Here is a 17,915-nt window from a genome sequence, read left to right as displayed (position 1 = left end):
CCCCCAAACGTAGGGATACAACACCCAAACGTAAGAAAAGAATACCCAAACGTATGGATACAACCCCCAAACGTAAGAATAGAACCCCCGAACGTAAGAATAGAACCCCCAAACCTAAGAATAGAACCCCCAAACGTAAGGATACAACCCCCGAACGTAAGAATAGAACCCCCAAACCTAAGAATAGAACCCCCAAACGAAAGGATACAACCCCCAACCGTAAGAATAGAACCCCAAACGTAAGGATACAACCCTCAAACGTAGTAATAAAACCCCCAAACGTAAGGATAGAACCCCCAAACATAAGAATAGAACCCCCAAACGTAAGGATACAAATCCTTACGTTTAGGGATTAGATATCTTACTTTTGAGAGTTACAAATCCTTACGTTTTGGGGTTAGATTTCTTACGTTTGGGGGTTACAAATCCTTGCGTCCGGGAGTTAAATTTCTTACGTTTGGGGGTTACAAATCTTAACATTCGGGGGTTAGATTTCTTACGTTTGGGCGTTACAAATCATTACTTTTGGGGGTTATATTTCTTATGTTAGGGGGTTACAAATCCTTACGTTTGGAGGTTAAAAATCCTTACGTTTGGGGGTTATAGATCCTTATGTTTGGGGGTTATTATATTTCTTACGTTTGGGAGTTACAAATCCTTACGTTCGGGGGTTAGATTTCTTACGTTTGAGGGTTACAAATCCTTACGTTCGGGGGTTAGATTTCTTACGTTTGAAGGTTACAAATCCTTATGATTGGGGGTTATAAATCCTTACGTTTGGGGGTTACAAATCCTTACGTTCGGGGGTTAGTTTTCTTACGTTTAAAAGTTGGAAATTTTTAAGTTTTGGGGTAAGATTTCTTACGTTTGGGGGTTATTATGTTTACGTTAGGGGGTTAATGTTCTTACGTTTGGCGGTAAGCAATTCTTACGTTTTGCGGTTAGTTTCTTACGTTTGGGGGTTAGTTTTCTTAGGTTTTTGGGGTTAGGAATTCTTATGTTTGTGGGTTAGTTTTCTTACGTTTGGGGGTTAGGAATTCTTACGTTTGGATGTTAGTTGTGTTACGTTTTGGGGTTTGGAATTCTTACGTTGGGGGGTTACATTTCTTACGTTTGGGGGGTAATACTTCATAAGTTTGGGGGTTAGTTTTCTTATGTTTGGGGGTTACAAATCCTTACGTTTGGGGGTTATAAATCCTTACGCTCGGGGTGAGATTTCTTACGTTTGGGGCTAACAAATCCTTACGTTCGTTGGTTAGATTTCTTACTTTTTGAGGTAACAAATCCTTACGTTCGAGGGTAAGATTTTTTACGTTTGGGGGTTACAAATCCTTACGTTCGGAGGTTAGATTTCTTACGTTTTGGGGGTTACAAATCCTTACGTTCGTTGGTTAGGTTTCTTACGTTTGAAGTTTACAAATTCTTACGTTCTGGTGTTAGATTTCTTACGTTTGGGGGTTACAAATCCTTACGTTTATAGGTTAGATTTCTTACGTTTAGGAGTTACAAATCCTTAAGTTAAGGGGTTAGATTTCTTACGTTTAGGGGTTACAAATCCTTACGTTCGAGGGTTAGATTTCTTACGTTTGGGGGTTACAAATATTAATGTTTTGGGGTTAGATTTCTTATATTTGGGGGTTACAAATCGTTACGTTCGAGGGTTAGATTTCTTACGTTTGGGGATTACAATTCTAATGATTGGGGGTTAGATTTCTTACGTTTGGCCGTTGCAAATGCTTACGTTTGTAGATTAGATTTCTTACGTTTGGGGTTTTTAAATCTTTACGTTTGGGGGTTACAAATCCTTACATTCGGGGGTGAGATTTCTTTTGTTTGGGGGTACAACTGCTGACATTCTTACGTTTTGGGGTTAGAAATCCTTACGTTGCAGGGTTAGATTTCTTACGTTTGGGGGTTAGGAATTCTTACGTTTGGCTTTTAGTTTTCTTAAGTTTGGGGGCTAGTAATTCTTACGTTTGGGAAGTTAGATCTCTTTTGTTTGGGGATAAGAAGTTCTTACGTTTGGGGGTTAGATTTCTTACGTTTGGGGGTTACAAAGTCTTACCTTTGAAGGTTAGATTGTTTACGTTTGGGGGTTAGTTTTCTTACGTTTGGGAGTAAGGATTTCTTAAATTTGGGGGTTAGGAATTCTTTTGTTTAGCAGTTAGTTTTCTCACGTTTGGAGGTTATTTTTCTTACGTTTGGGGTTTAGTAATTCTTCGTTTTGGGGGTTAGAATTCTTTTTTTTGTGGGTTAGGAATTCTTACGTTTGAGAGTTGGTTTTCTTACGTTTGGGGGTTACTTTTCTTACATTTGGGAGTTAGGAATTCTTACGTTTGGGGGTTAGTTTTCATACGTTCGGGGTTAGTAATTCTTACGTTTGGGTGTTAGTATTTCTTACGTTATGGGGGTTAAGCAGGATATGTTACGTTTTGGCGTTAGTAATTCTTACGATTGGGGGTTACTTTTCTTACGTTTGGGGGTTAGTAATTTTTACGTTTTGGGGTTAGTAGTTCTTACGTTTTGGGGGTTAGATTTCTTATGCTTGGGGGTTAAAAATTCTTACGTTTGGGGGTTAGTATTCTTACGTTTAAGGGTAAAGAATTCTTACGTTTGGGGGTTAGTTTTCTTAAGTTTGGGGGTTAGAAAGTCTTACGTTTGAAGGTTAGATTTTTTACGTTTGGGGGTTAGGAATTCTTACGTTTGGGGGTTAGGAATTCTTAAATTTGAGGGGTTAAAAATTCTTTTGTTGGGCAGTTAGTTTTGTTACGTTTGGGGGTTCGTAGTTCTTAAGTTTGGGGGTTAGCAATTCCTACGTTTTCTGGGTTAGATTTCTGATGTTTAGGATTTAGGAATTCTCACGTTTGGGGGTTAGTTTTCTTACGTTTCAAGGTTAATTTTCTTACGTTTGGGGGTTACTAATTCTTACGTTTGGTGGTTAGTTTTCTTAGATTTGGGGGTTAGGAATTCTTTCGTTTGGCAGTTAGTTTTTTAAGTTTGGGGGTTACTTTTCTTACGTTTGAGGGTTAGTAATTCTTACCTTTGGGGGTTAGTTTTCATACGTTTTGGGGTTAGTAATTCTTATGTTTGGAGATTATTTTTCTAACGTTTGGGGGTTAGTAATTCTTGGTTTTGGGGGTTAGATTTCTTATGTTTGGGGGTTAGGAATTTTTACGTTTCGGGGTTAGTGTTCTTACCTTTGTAGATTGGGAATTTTTGGGGGGGGGTTAGTTTTCTTACGTTTAGGGGTTAGAAATTGTTACGTTTGGAGGTTAGATTTCTTACGTTTGGGGGTTAGTGTTCTTACCTTTGTAGATTAGGAATTCTTTTTTGGGGGTTAGTTTTCTTACGTTTGGGAGTTAGTAATTCTTACGTTTAGTGGTTAGATTTCATACGTTTGGGGGTCTGTTTTCTTACGTTTGGCGGTTAGTGATTTTTATGTTTGGGGGTTAGTTTTCATACGTTTTGGGGTTAGTAATTCTTACGTTTGGGGGTTAGTAATTCTTAGTTTTAGGGGTTAGCTTTCTTACGTTTGATAGTTAGTAATTCTTTTTTTTAGGGGTTAGATTTCTTACGTTTGGGGGTTTGTCTTATTACGTTTGGGGTTGGAAATTCTTATGTTTGGGGGTTAGGAATTCTTACGTTTGGGGGTTATTTTTCATACGTTTGGGGGTTAGTAATTCTTACCTTAGGAAGTTATTTTTCTTACGTTTGGGGTTTAGATTTCTTACCTTTTGGTGGTTAGTAATTCTTACGTTTAGGGGTTAGCTTTCTTATGTTTAGGGGTTAGTAATTCTTAGAGTAAGGGGTTAGATTTCTTATTTTTAGGGGTTAGGAATTCTTACGTTTGGGGTTTTCTTTTATTACGTTTGAGGTTATTAATTCTTATGTTTTGAGGGTTAGGAATTCTAACGTTTGGGGGTTAGTTTTCATAGGTTTGGGGGTGAGTAATTCTTACGTTTGGGGGTTAGGAATTGTTACGTTTGGGGTTTAGATTTCTTACGTTTTGGTGGTTAGTAATTCTTACGTTTAGGGGTTAGCTCTCTTACGTTTGATGGTTAATAATTTTTACGTTTGGGGGTTAGTAATTCTTACGTTTGGAAGTTAGGAATTCTTAAATTTAGCGGTTAGGAATTCTTTCGTTTAGGGGTTAGTAATTCCTACGTTTGGGGGTTATTTTTTTTACGTTTGGGGGTTAGTAATTCTTACGTTCTGGGGTTAATTTTTATACGTTTAGGGGTTAGTAATTCTTACGTTTGGGGGTTAGGAATTCTGAAATTTAGGGGTTAGTAATTCTTTAGTTTTGGGGTTAGATTTCTTACGTTTGGGGGTTAGTTTTCTTACGTTTGGAGGTTAGTTTTCTTAAGTTTAGGGGTTAATATTTCTCACGTTTGGGGGTTAGCTTTTTTTTACGTTTGGGGGTTAGAAATTCTTACGTATGGAGGTTAGTTTTCTCACGTTTGGTGGTTAGTAATTCTTACGTTTGAGGGTTAGATTTCTTACGTTTGGGGGTCAGGAATTGTAACGTTTGCGAGTTGGTTTTCTTACGTTTGGGGGTAGGGAATTCGTACGTTTGGGGGTTAGTTTTCTTATATTTGGGGGTTAAGAATTCTTAAGTTTGGGGGTTAGTTTTATAACGTTTAAGGGTTAGTACTTCTTTTGTTGGGGGGTTAGGAATTCTTACGTTTGGGGGTTAGTTTTCTTACGTTGAAGGGTTAGGAATTCTTACGTTTGGGGGTTAGTAATTTTTACGGTTGGGGGCTAGTAATTCTTACATTTGGGGGTTACATTTCTTACGTTTGGGGGTTGGTTTTCTTACGTTTGGGGGTTTGTTTTATTACGTTTGGGGTTAGAAGTTCTTATGTTTGGGGGTTAGGAATTCTTTCGTTTGGGGGTTATTTTTCATACGTTTGGGGGTTAGTAATTCTTACCTTAGGAGGTTATTTTTCTTACGTTTGGGGTTTAGATTTCTTACGCTTTGGTGGTTAGTAATTCTCACGTTTAGGGGTTAGTAATTCTTAGATTTAGGGGTTAGATTTCTTATGTTTGGGGGTTAGGAATTCTTACGTTTGGGGTTTTCTTTTATTACGTTTGAGGTTAAGAATTCTTATGTTTTGGGGGTTAGGAATTCTTACGTTTGGGGGTTAGTTTTCATACGTTTGGGGGTTAGTAATTCTTACGTTTGGGGGTTAGGAATTGTTACGTTTGGGGTTTAGATTTCTTACGTTTTGGTGGTTAGTAATTCTTACGTTTAGGGGTTAGCTTTCTTACGTTTGATGGTTAATAATTCTTACGTTTGGGGGTTAGTAATTCTTACGTTTGGGGGTTAGGAATTCTTAAATTTAGGGGTTAGGAATTTTTTCGTTTGGGGGTCAGTAATTCCTACGTTTGGGGTTTCTTTTTTTACGTTTAGGGCTTAGTAATTCTTACGTTTAGGGGTTAATTCTTATACGTTTGGGGGTTAGTAATTCTTACCTTTGGGGGTTAGGAATTCTGAAATTTAGGGGTTAGTAATTCTTTAGTTTTGGGGTTAGATTTCTTACGTTTGGGGGTTAGGAATTTTTACGTTTGGGGGTCTGTTTTCTTACGTTTGGAGGTTAGTTTTCTTAAGTTTAGGGGTCAATATTCTCATGTTTGTGGGTTAGTTTTTTTTTACGTTTGGGGGTAAGTTTTCTCACGTTTGGTGGTTAGTAATTCTTACGTTTGAGGGTTAGATTTCTTACGTTTGGGGGTCAGGAATTGTTACGTTTGGGAGTTAGTTTACTTACGTTTGGGGGTAGGGAATTCTTACGTTTTGGGGGTTAGTTTTCTTACATTTGGGGGTTAAGAATTCTTAAGTTTGGGGGTTAGTTTTATTACGTTTAAGGGTTAGTACTTTTTTTGTTGGGGGTTAGGAATTCTTACGTTTGGGGTTAGTTTTCTTATGTTGAAGGGTTAGGAATTGTTACGTTTGGGGGTTAGTAATTCTTACATTTGGGGGTTACATTTCTTACGTTTGGGGGTTGGTTTTCTTACGTTTGGAGGTAAGGAGGTCTTACGTTTGGGGGTTAGTTATCTTACGTTTTGGGATTAAAAATATTTGCGTTTGGGGGTTAGTAATTCTTAAGTTTGTGGTATAGTTTTCTTACGTTTGGGGGTTAGAAATTCTTACGTTTGGGGGTTAGATTTCTTATGTTTGGGGGTTAGTTTTCTTACGTTTGGGGGTTAGTTATTCTTACATTTGGGGGTTAGATTTTTTATGTTTGCAGGTTAGGAATTCTTACGTTTCGGTGTTAGTTTTATTACATTTGGGGGTTAGTAATTCTTACGTTTGGGGGTTAGTTTTGTTACGTTTGGGGATTAGATTTCTTACGTTTAGGGATAAGGAAATTCTTACATATTGGGCTTAGTTTTCTTAAGTTTAGGGTTAGTAATTCTTACGTTTGGGGCTTAGTTTTCTTACGTTTTGTCGTTAGTTTTCTTACGTTTGGGGATTAGGAATTCTTACGTTTTGGGAGTTCGTTTTCTTACGTTTGGGGGTTAGATTTCGTACGTTTTTGGGTTAGGAATACTTACGTTTGGGGGTTAGATTTCTTACGTTTGGTGGTTAGGAATTGTTACGTTTGGGAGTTAGTTTTCTGACGTTTGGGGGTTAGGAATTCTTAAAATTGTGGGTTAGTTTTCTTACATTTGGGGGTTAGGAATTCTTACGTTTGAGGGTAAGTTTTCTCACGATTGGTGGTTAGTAAATTTTAGGTTAGGGGGTTAGATTTCTTACGTTTGGGGGTTAGTTTTCTTACGTTTGGGGGTTAGGAATTCTTACGTATGGGGGTTAGATTTCTTACGTTTGGGGGTTAAGATATCTTACGGTTTGAAGGTTTATTTTCTTACGTTTGAGGGTTCGAAATTCTTATGGTTAAGAATTAGTTTTTTTTCATTTTGGGGTTAGAAGTTCTTTCGTTTGGGGGTTATATTTCTTACGTTTGGGGGTAAGGAACTTTTACGTTTGGGGGTTAGTGTTCTTACATTTGGGGGTTAGGAATTCTTTCGTTTGGAGGTTAGTTCTCTTACGTTTTGGGGTTGAGAATTCTTACGTTTGAGCGTTTGTTTTCTTACGTTTGGAGGTTAGTAATTCTCACGTTTTGGGGGTTAGATTTCTTACGTTTGAGGGTTAGAAATTCTTACGTTTCGGGTTATATTTCTTACATTTGGGGGTTAGGCATTCTTACGTTTGGGGTTTAGTTTTCTTACATTTGGGGGTTAGTTTTCTTACGTTTAGGGTTAGTATATCTTACGTTTAGGGTTAGTTTTCTTACGTTTGGGGATTAGGAATTCTTACGTTTGGGGGTTAGATTTCTTACGTTTGGGTGTTAGTTTTCTTACGTTTGTGGGTTAGATTTCTTACGTTTGGGTGTTAGGAATTATTCCTTTTTTTTAATTTATTTTTTGTACGTTTGGGGTTACGTTTGGGGTTTAGTTTTCTTACATTTGGGGGTTAGTTTTCTTACGTTTAGGGTTAGTATATCTTACGATTAGGGTTAGTTTTGTTACATTTGGGGGTTAGGAATTCTTACGTTTGAGGGTTAGTTTTGTCACGATTGGTGGTTAGTAATTCTTAGGTTAGGGGGTTAGATTTCTTACGTTTGGGGGTTAGATTTCTTACGTTTTGGGGGTTAGTTTTTTTACTTTTAAGGGTTAGGAATTTTTAGGTTTGGGGTTTAGTTTTCTTACGTCTGGTGGTTAGCCATTGTTACGTTTGTGAGTTAGATTTCTTACGCTTGGGGTTTAGGAATTCTTACCTTTTTAAGGTCAGTTTTCTTACGTTTTGGGGCTAGAAATTCTTACGTTTTGGGGTAAGTTTTCATATGTTTTGGGGGTTGGTAATTGTTACAGTTGGGAGTAAGATTTTTTACGTTCGGGGGTTAGGAATTCTTACCTTTGGGCGTTAGTTTTCTTACGTTTTGGGGTTGGAAATTCTTAAGTTTGGGTGTTAGTTTTCTTATGTCTGGGGTTTAGAAATTTTTATGTTTGGGGTTTAGTAATTTTTTTTGTTTGGGTGTTAGATTGCTTACGTTTGGGGGTTATGATTTCTTACGTTTGTTGATTAGTTTTGTTACGTTTTTAGGGTTAGGAATTCTTACTTTTAGTGGTTAGATTTCCTACGTTTGCGGGTTAGGAATTCTTACGTTTGGGGATTATTGTTTTTACGTTTGGGGGTTAGTAATTCTTACTTTTAGGGGTCAGATTTATTACGTTTAGGGGCTAGGAATTCTTACGTATGGGGGTTAGTTCTTTTAATGTTTAAGTTTTGAAATTCTTACGTTTAGGGGTTAGATTTTTTATGTTTGGAGGTTAAGCATTCGTACGTTTGGGGGTTAGTTTTCTTACGTTTGGGGGTTAGTAATTCTTACGTTTGGGGGTTAAAATTTTTTACGTTTTGGGGATAAGAATTCTTTCGATTGGGAGTTAGTTTTCTTACGTTTGGGGGTTAGTAATTCTTACCTTTAAAGGTTAGTTTTCTTATGTTTGGGAGTTAGGAATTGTTACGTTAAGGAGTTAGTTTACTTACGTTTTGGGGTTAGTAATTCTTACGTTTGGAGGTTAGTTGTTTTAACGTTTGGGTTTTGAAATTCTTACGTTTGGGGGTTAGATTTTTTATGTTTGGAAGTAAGGCATCCGTACGTTGGGGCGTTAGTATTTACGTTTGGGGGTTAGTAATTCTTAATTTTGGGGGTTAGTTTTCTTACGTTGGTGCGTTAGAAATTCTTACGTTTGGGGGTTAGTTTTCTTACGTTTGGTGGTTAGGATAACTTACGTTTGGGGGTTAGTAATTGTTACGTTTGGGGGTTTGAATTCTTAGGTTTTGGGTATTGGAATTCTTACGATTGAAAGTTAGTTTTCTTACGTTTAGGGGTTAGTTTTCTTACGTTTGGGTTTAGTATATCTTACGTTTGGGGGTTAGGAATTCGTACGTTTGGGAGTTAGATTTCTGACGTTTGGGGGTTTGGAATTCTTACGTTTTCGGTTAGTTTTCTTACGTTTGGGGGTTAAGAATTCTTACGTTTGGGGGGTTAGAAATTCTTACGTTTTTTGGTTAGTTTTCGTAAGTTGCAGGTAAAGAATTCTTTCGTTTGGGAGTTAGTTTTCTTACGTTTGGGGGTTAGGAATTCTTACGTTCGGGGGTTAGTTTTTTTTACGTTTGGGGGTTAGAATTTCTTACGTTTGAGGGTTAAGAATTCTTACTTTTGTGGGTTAGTTTTCTTACGTTTAGGGGTTAGAAATTCTTACCTTTGGGTATCAGATTTTTTACGTTTGGGTGTTAGGATTTCTTACGTTAGGGGTTAGTTTTCTCACGTTTGTGTTTAGTATTTCTTACATTTGGGGGTTAGGAATTCTTACGTTTGGCAGTTAGATTTCTTACGTTTGGGGGTTAGGAATTCTTAAGGTTTTAAGGTTTTAACGTTTGAGGGTTAGGATTTCTTACGTTTTGGGTTAGTTTTCTTACGTTTGGGAGTTAGGAATTTTTACGTTTGGGGTTTAGAAATTCTTACGTTTGTTGGTTAGCTTTCTTAAGTTTGCAGGTTAGGAATTCTTACGTTTAGGGTTTAGTTTTCTTACATTTGGGCGTTAGTAATTCTTACGTTTGGGGGTTATTTTTGTTACGTTGTGGGGTTAGGAATTCTTACGTTTTGGGTTAGTTTTCTTACGTTTGGGGGTTACTAATTCTTACGTTTGTTGGTTAGTTTTCTTAAGTTTGCAGGTTAGGAGTTCTTACGTGTGAGGGTTAGTTTTCTTACGTTTGGGCCTGAGTAATTCTTTCGTTTGGGGGTTATTTTTGTTACGTTGTGGGGTTACGAATTCTTACTTTTGGGGGTTAGAATTTCTTACGTTTGGGGGTTAATTTTCTTACGTTTGGAAGTTAGGAATTCTTTCGTTTGGGGGTTAGTTTTCTCACGTTTGGGGGTTAGGAATTCTTACGTTTGAAGTTAGTTTTCTCACGTTTTGGGGTTAGTAATTCTTACGTTTGGGGGTAAGGAATTGTTACGTTTGGGGGTTAGTTTTCTTACGTTTGGTGGTTAGTAATTCTTACGTTTGGGGGTTAGATTTCTTACGTTTGGTGGTTAGTAATTCTTACGTTTGGGGGTTAGATTTCTTACGTTTGGTGGTTAGTAATTCTTGCGTTTGGGGGTAAGATTTCTTACGTTTGGGGGTTAGGAATTCTTACGTTTGGGGGTTAGATTTCTTACGTCTGGTGGTTAGTAATTCTTACGTTTGGGGGTTAGATTTCTTACGTTTGGTGGTTAGTAATTCTTACGTTTGGGGGTTAGATTTCTTACGTTTGGGGGTTAGGAATTCTTACGTTTAGGCTTTAGGAATTCTTACGTTTCGGGGTTAGTTTTTTTACGTTTGGGGGTTAGTAATTCTTACGTTCGGGGGTAAGTTTTCTTAAGGTTGGGGATTAGTTTTCTTACTTTTGGATTAGTAATTCTTAGGTTTGAGGGTTAGTTTTCTTACGTTTGGGGATTAGGAATTCTTACGTTTGGGGGTAAGTTTTCTTACGTTTAGGGGTTAAGAATTCTTACGTTTGGGGGTTAGAAATTCTTACGTTTAAGGGTTGGTTTTTTTTACTGTTTGAGGGTTAGTTTTATTACGTTTGGGGGTTAGTAATTCTTAAGTTTGAGGGTTAGATTTCTTACGTTTGGGGGTTACAAAATCTTCTGTTTGGGGGTCAGATTTTCTACGTTTGGGGGTTAGTATTTCTTGCCTTTGGGGGTTTGATTTCTTATGTTTAGGGCTTAGATTTCTTACGTTTGGGGGTTGCAAATCCTTACGTTCAGCGGTTGGAGTTCTTACCTTTGGGGGTTACAACTTCTTACGTTCAGGGGTTAGATTTCTTACGTTTAGGGGTTACAAATCCGTACGTTCGGGGTTAGATTTCATACGTTTGGGGGTTACAAATCCTTACGTTCTGGGGTAATAAATCCTTATGTTTGTGAATTCGGTTTTTTACGTCTGGGGGTTACAATTCCTTACGTTCGGGGGTTAGACTTCTTACGTTTGGGGGTTACAAATCCTCACGTTTGGGGATTAGATTTCTTACGTTTGTGGGTTACAAATCCTTACATTTTGGGGTTAGATTTGTTACGTTTGGGTGTTACAAATCCTTACGTTTCGGGGTTAGAAATCCTTACGTTTGGGGGTTAGATTTCTTACGTTTGGGGCTTAGAAATCGTTACGTTGGGGAATTAGATTTCTTACTCTTGGGGGTTACAAATCCTTATGTTCGAAGTTAGATTTCTTACGTTTGGGGGTTACAACTCCTTACATTCGGGCGTTAAATTTTTTACGTTTGGGGGTTACAAATCCTTACGTTTGAAGGTTGGATTTCTCACGCGGGGGGTTACAAATCCTTACGTTCGGGGGTTAAATTTCTTACGTTTGTGGGTTACAAATCCTTAAGTTCAAGGGTTAGATTTCTTACGTTTGGGGGTTACCAATCTTACGTTCGGTTGTTAGATTTCTTACGTTTGGATGTTACAACTTCTTCATTCGGGGACTAGATTTCTTACGTTTAGGGGTTACAAATCCGTACGTTCGGGGTTAGATTTCTTACGTTTAGGGGTTACAAATTCCTACGTTCTGGTGTAATAAATCCGTACGTTTGTGAATTAGGTTTCTTACGTTTGGGGGTTACAATTCCTTACGTTTGGAGGGTTAGACTTCTTACGTTTGGGGGTTAAAAATTCTTACGTTTTGGGTTAGATTACGTTTGGGGGTTACAAATTCTCACGTTTGGGGATTAGATTTCTTACATTTGTGGGTTACAAATCTTTACGTTTCGGGGTTAAAAATCCTTACGTTTGGGGCTTAGAAATACTTGCGTTAGGGGTTAGACTTCTAGCGTTTGGAGGTTACAAATCCTTACATTCGGGGGTTAGATTTCTTACGTTTGGGGTTTACAATTCCTTACATTCGGGGGTTAAATTTGTTACGTTTGGGGATTACAAATCCTTACGTTTGGGGGTTACATTTCTTACGCTTGGGGGTTACCAATCCTTAAGTTCAGGGGTTAGATTTCTTATGTTTGGGGGTTACAAATCCCTACGTTTGAGGGTTAGATTTCTTACGTTTGGGGGTTACAAATCCTTATGTTTAGGGGTTAGATTTTTTACATTTGGAGGTTACAAATCCTTACGTTTGAGGGTTAGATTTCTCACGTTTGGGGGTTACAAATTCTTACGTTGGAGGATTAAAATTCTTACGTTTGGGGGTTACAAATCCCTACGTTTGAGGGTTAGATTTCTTACGTTTGGGGGTTACAAATCCTTATGTTTAAGGGTTAGATTTTTTACATTTGTGGGTTACAAATCCTTACGTTTGGGGGTTAGATTTCTTACGTTTGGGGGTTACAAATTCTTACGTTCGAGGATTCAAATTCTTACGTTTGGGGGTTACAAATCCTTACGTTTGGGGGTTATAAATCCTTACGCTCGGGAGTTAGGTTTTTTACGTTATGGGCTAACAAATCCTTACGTTTCTTTGTTAGGTTTCTTACGTTTAAAGATTACAAATCCTTACGATCTGGCGTAATAAATTCTTACGTTGGGTGTTTGAAATCTTTACGTTGGGGGGTTAGATTTATTACGTTTGGGGGTTAGAAATCCTTACGTTCGGGGGTTAGATTTTTTACGTTTAGGGGTTACAAATCCTTACGTTCGGGGGTTAGATTTCTTACGTTTTCGGGATTCAGTACAAATCCTTACGTTCAGGGGTTAGATTTCTTACGTTTGGGGTTACAAATCCTTATGTTCGAGGTTAGATTTCTTACGTTTGGGAGTAACAACCTTTCACCTTCGGGGGTTAAATTTTTTACGTTTGGGGGTTAGATTTTTTACGCTTGGGGGTTACCAATCCTTACGTTTGGGGGTTACAAACCCTTACATTCGGGGGCTATAAATTCTTACGTTTAAGGATTACAAATCCTTAAGTTCAGGGATTAGATTTCTTACGTTTGGGGGTTAGATTTGTTACGTTTGGGGGTTACAAATCCTTATGTTTGGGGGTTAGACTTTTTACATTTGGGGGTTACAAATCCTTACGTTTGGGGGTTAGATTTCTTACGTTAGGGGGTTACAAATTCTTACGTTCGACGATTAAAATTCTTACGTTTGAGGGTTACAAATCCCTACGTTTGGGGGTTATAAATCCTTACGCTCGGGGGTTAGATTTTTTACGTTTGGGGTTAACAAATCCTTACGTTCGTTGGTTAGATTTGTTACGTTTGGGGGTTACAAATCCTTACGTTCTGGCGTAATAAATTCTTACGTTGGGAGTTATAAATCTTTACGTTGGGAGGTTAGATTTATTACGTTTAGGGCTTAGAAATCCTTACGTTCGGGGGTTAGATTTTTACGTTTGGGGGTTACAAATCCTTACGTTCGAGGGTTAGATTTCTTACGTTTTGGGGGTTACAAATCCTTACGTTCGTTGGTTAGGTTTCTTACGTTTGGGGTATACAAATTCTTACGTTCGGGGGTTACAAGTCCTTACGTTTAGGGCTTAGATTTCTTACGTTTGGGGTTTACAATTCCTTACATTCGGGGGTTAAATTTGTTACGTTTGGGGATTACAAATCCTTACGTTTGGGGGTTACATTTCTTACGCTTGGGGGTTACCAATCCTTAAGTTCAGGGGTTAGATTTCTTACGTTTGGGGGTTACAAATCCCTACGTTTGAGGGTTAGATTTCTTACGTTTGGGGGTTACAAATCCTTATGTTTAGGGGTTAGATTTTTTACATTTGGGGGTTACAAATCCCTACGTTTGAGGGTTAGATTTCTTACGTTTTGGGGGTTACAAATCCTTATGTTTAAGGGTTAGAGTTTTTACATTTGTGGGTTACAAATCCCTACGTTTGGGGGTTAGATTTTTTACGTTTGGGGGTTACAAATTCTTACGTTCGAGGATTTAAATTCTTACGTTTAGGGGTTACAAATCCTTACGTTTGGGGGTTATAAATCCTTACGCTCGGGGGTTAGGTTTTTTACGATTGGGGCTAACAAATCCTTACGTTCGTTTGTTAGGTTTCTTACGTTTGGGGGTTACAAATCCTTACGATCTGGCGTAATAAATTCTTACGTTGGGGGTTTGAAATCTTTACGTTGGGGGGTTAGATTTATTACGTTTGGGGGTTAGAAATCCTTACGTTCGGGGGTTAGATTTTTTACGTTTAGGGGTTACAAATCCTTACGTTCGGGGGTTAGATTTCTTACGTTTTGGGGATTACAAATCCTTACGTTCAGGGGTTAGATTTCTTACGTTTGGGGTTACAAATCCTTATGTTCGAGATTAGATTTCTTACGTTTGGGAGTAACAACCTTTCACATTCGGGGGTTAAATTTTTTACGTTTGGGGGTTACAAATCCTTACGTTTGGGGGTTAGATTTTTTACGCTTGGGGGTTACCAATCCTTACTTTCGGGGGTTAAATTTCTTACGTTTGGGGGTTACAAACCCTTACATTCGGGGGCTATAAATTCTTACGTTTAAGGGTTACAAATCCTTAAGTTCAGGGATTAGATTTCTTACGTTTGGGGGTTACAAATCTCTACGTTTGAGGGTTAGATTTCTTACGTTTGGGGGTTACAAATCCTTATGTTTGGGGGTTAGACTTTTTACATTTGGGGGTTACAAATCCTTACGTTTGGGGGTTAGATTTCTTACGTTTGGGGGTTACAAATTCTTACGTTCGAGGATTAAAATTCTTACGTTTGAGGGTTACAAATCCTCACGTTTGGGGGTTATAAATCCTTACGCTCGGGGGTTAGATTTTTTACGTTTGGGGTTAACAAATCCTTACGTTCGTTGGTTAGATTTGTTACGTTTGGGGGTTACAAATCCTTACGTTCTGGCGTAATAAATTCTTACGTTGGGGGTTATAAATCTTTACGTTGGGAGGTTAGATTTATTACGTTTGGGGCTTAGAAATCCTTACGTTCGGGGGTTAGATTTTTACGTTTGGGGGTTACAAATCCTTACGTTCGGGGGTTAGATTTCTTCCGTTTTGGGGGTTACAAATCCTTACGTTCGTTGGTTAGGTTTCTTACGTTTGGGGTTTACAAATTCTTACGTTCGGGGGTTACAAATCCTTGCGTTTAGGGGTTAGATTTCTTACGTTTTGGGGTTACAAATCCTTACGTTCAAAGGTTATAAATCCTTACGTTTGGCTTACATTTCTTACGTCTGGGGGTTACAAATCCGTACGTTTGAGGGTTAAATTTCTTACGTTTGGGGGTTTAAAATCCTTTTGTTTGGGGGTTAGATTTCTTACATTTAGCGGTTACAAATCCGTACGTTTGGGGGTTAGAATTCTTACGTTTGGGGCTAACAAATCCTTACGTTTATAGGTTAGATTTCTTACGTTTAGGAGTTACAAATCCTTAAGTTGATGGGTTAGATTTCTTACGTTTAGGGGTTACAAATCCTTACGTTAGAGGGTTAGATTTCTTACGTTTGGGGGTTACAAATATTAATGTTTTGGGGTTAGATTTCTTATGTTTGGGGGTTACAAATCGTTACGTTCGAGGGTTAGATTTCTTACGTTTGGGGATTACAATTCTAATGTTTGGGGGTTAGATTTCTTACGTTTGGGGGTTGCAAATGCTTATGTTTTTAGATTAGATTTCTTACGTTTGGGGTTTTTAAATCTTTATGTTTGGGGGTTAGAAATCCTTACATTCGGGGGTGAGATTTCTTTTGTTTGGGGGTACAACTGCTGACATTCTTACGTTTTGGGGTTAGAAATCCTTACGTTGCAGGGTTAGATTTCTTACGTTTGGGGGTTACAAATCCTTACGTTCTTGCGTAATAAATCCTTACGTTTGGAGGTTAGATTTTTTACGTTTGGGGGTTACAAATCCTTACGTTCGGGGGTTAGATTTCTTACGTTTAGGGGTTAGAAATTCTTACGTTTTGGGTTAGTTTACGTTTGGGGGTTACAAATTCTCACGTTTGGGGATTAGATTTCTTACGTTTGTGGGTTACCAATCCTTACGTTTCGGGGTTAAAAATCCTTACGTTTGGGGGTTAGGTTTTTTACGTTTGGGGCTTAGAAATACTTACGTTGGGGGTTAGATTTCTTGCGTTTGGGGGTTAAAAATCCTTACATTCGGGGGTTAAATTTGTTACGTTTGGGGATTACAAATTCTTACGTTTGGGGGTTAGGTTTTTTTTACGTTTGAGGCTTAGAAATACTTACGTTGGGGGTTGGATTTCTTGCGTTTGGGGGTTATAAATCCTTACATTCGAGGGTTAGATTTCTTACGTTTAGGGTTTACAATTGCTTACATTCGGGGGTTAAATTTGTTACGTTTGGGGATTACCAATCTTTACGTTTGGGGGTTAAATTTCTTACGTTTGGGGGTTACAAATCCTTACATTCAGGGTTAGAAATCCTTACGTTTGGGGGTTAGGTTTTTTACGTTTGGGGCTTAGAAATCCTTACGTTGGGGGTTAGATTTTTTACGTTTAGGGGTTACAAATCCTTACGTTCGAGGGTTGGATTTCTTATGTTTCGGGGGTTACAAATATTAATGTTTTGGGGTTAGATTTCTTACGTTTGGGGGGTTACAAATGCTTACGTTTGTAGATTAGATTTTTTACGTTTGGGGTTTTTAAATCTTTACGTTTGGGGTATACAAATCCTTACGTTCTGGCGTAATAAATCCTTACGTTTGGGGGTTACAAATCGTTACGTTCGGGGGGTAGATTTCTTACGTTTGGGGGTTTGAAATTCTTACGTTTTGGGTTAGATTACGTTTGGGGGTTACAAATTCTCACGTTTGGGGATTAGATTTCTTACGTTTGTGGGTTAGAAATCCTTACGTTTCGGGGTTAAAAATTCTTACGTTTTGGGGTTAGGTTTTTTACGTTTGGGGCTTAGAAATACTTACGTTTTGGGTTAGATTACGTTTGGGGGTTACAAATCCTTACATTCGGGGGTTAGATTTCTTACGTTTGGGGTTTACAATTCCTTACATTCGGGGGTTAAATTTTTTACGTTTGGGGATTACAAATCCTTACGTTATGGGGTTAGATTTCTTACGCTTGGGGGTTACCAATTTTTACGTTTGGGGGTTAAATTTCTTATGTTTGGGGGTTACATATCCCTACATTCGGGGGCTATAAATTCTTCCGTTTAAGGGTTACAAATCCTTAAGTTCAGGGGTTAGATTTCTTACGTTTGGGGGTTACAAATCCTTATGTTTAGGGGTTAGATTTTTTACATTTGGGGGTTACAAATCCTTACGTTTGGGGGTTAGATTTCTTACGTTTGGGGGTTACAAATCCTTACTTTCGAGGATTAAAATTCTTACGTTTGGGGGTTATAAATCCTTACGCTCGGGGGTTTGATTTTTTATGTTTGGGGCTAACAAATCCTTACGTTCGTTGGTTAGATTTCTTACTTTTGGGGGTTACAAATCCTTACGTTCTGGCGTAATAAATTGTTACGTTGGGGGTTTTAAATTTTTACGTTGGGGGGTAAGATTTATTACGGTTGGGGGTTAGAAATCCTTATGTTTGGGGGTTAGATTTCTTACGTTTGGGGGTTACCAATGGTTACGTTTGTAGATTAGATTTTTTACGTTTGGGTTTTTTAAATCTTTACGTTTGGGGGTTACAAATCCTTACATTCGGGGGTTAGATTTCTTATGTTTGGGGGTACAACTGCTGACATTCTCACGTTTTGGGGTTAGAAATCCGTACGTTGCAGGGTTAGATTTCTTACGTTTGGGGGTTACAAATCTTTACGTTCTGGCGTAATAAATCCTTACGTTTGGGGATTAGATCTTTTACGTTTGGGGGTTACAAATCCTTACGTTCGGGGGTTAGATTTCTTACGTTTGGGGGTTAGAAAGTCTTACGTTTTGGGTTATAT

The sequence above is a fragment of the Pavona decussata genome, unplaced genomic scaffold, assembly GCF_977016875.1.
Source record: "Pavona decussata unplaced genomic scaffold, jaPavDecu1.1 SCAFFOLD_195, whole genome shotgun sequence".
NCBI classification, from domain to species: Eukaryota; Metazoa; Cnidaria; class Anthozoa; order Scleractinia; family Agariciidae; genus Pavona; species Pavona decussata.
Note: the sequence above shows the minus strand (reverse complement) of the source record.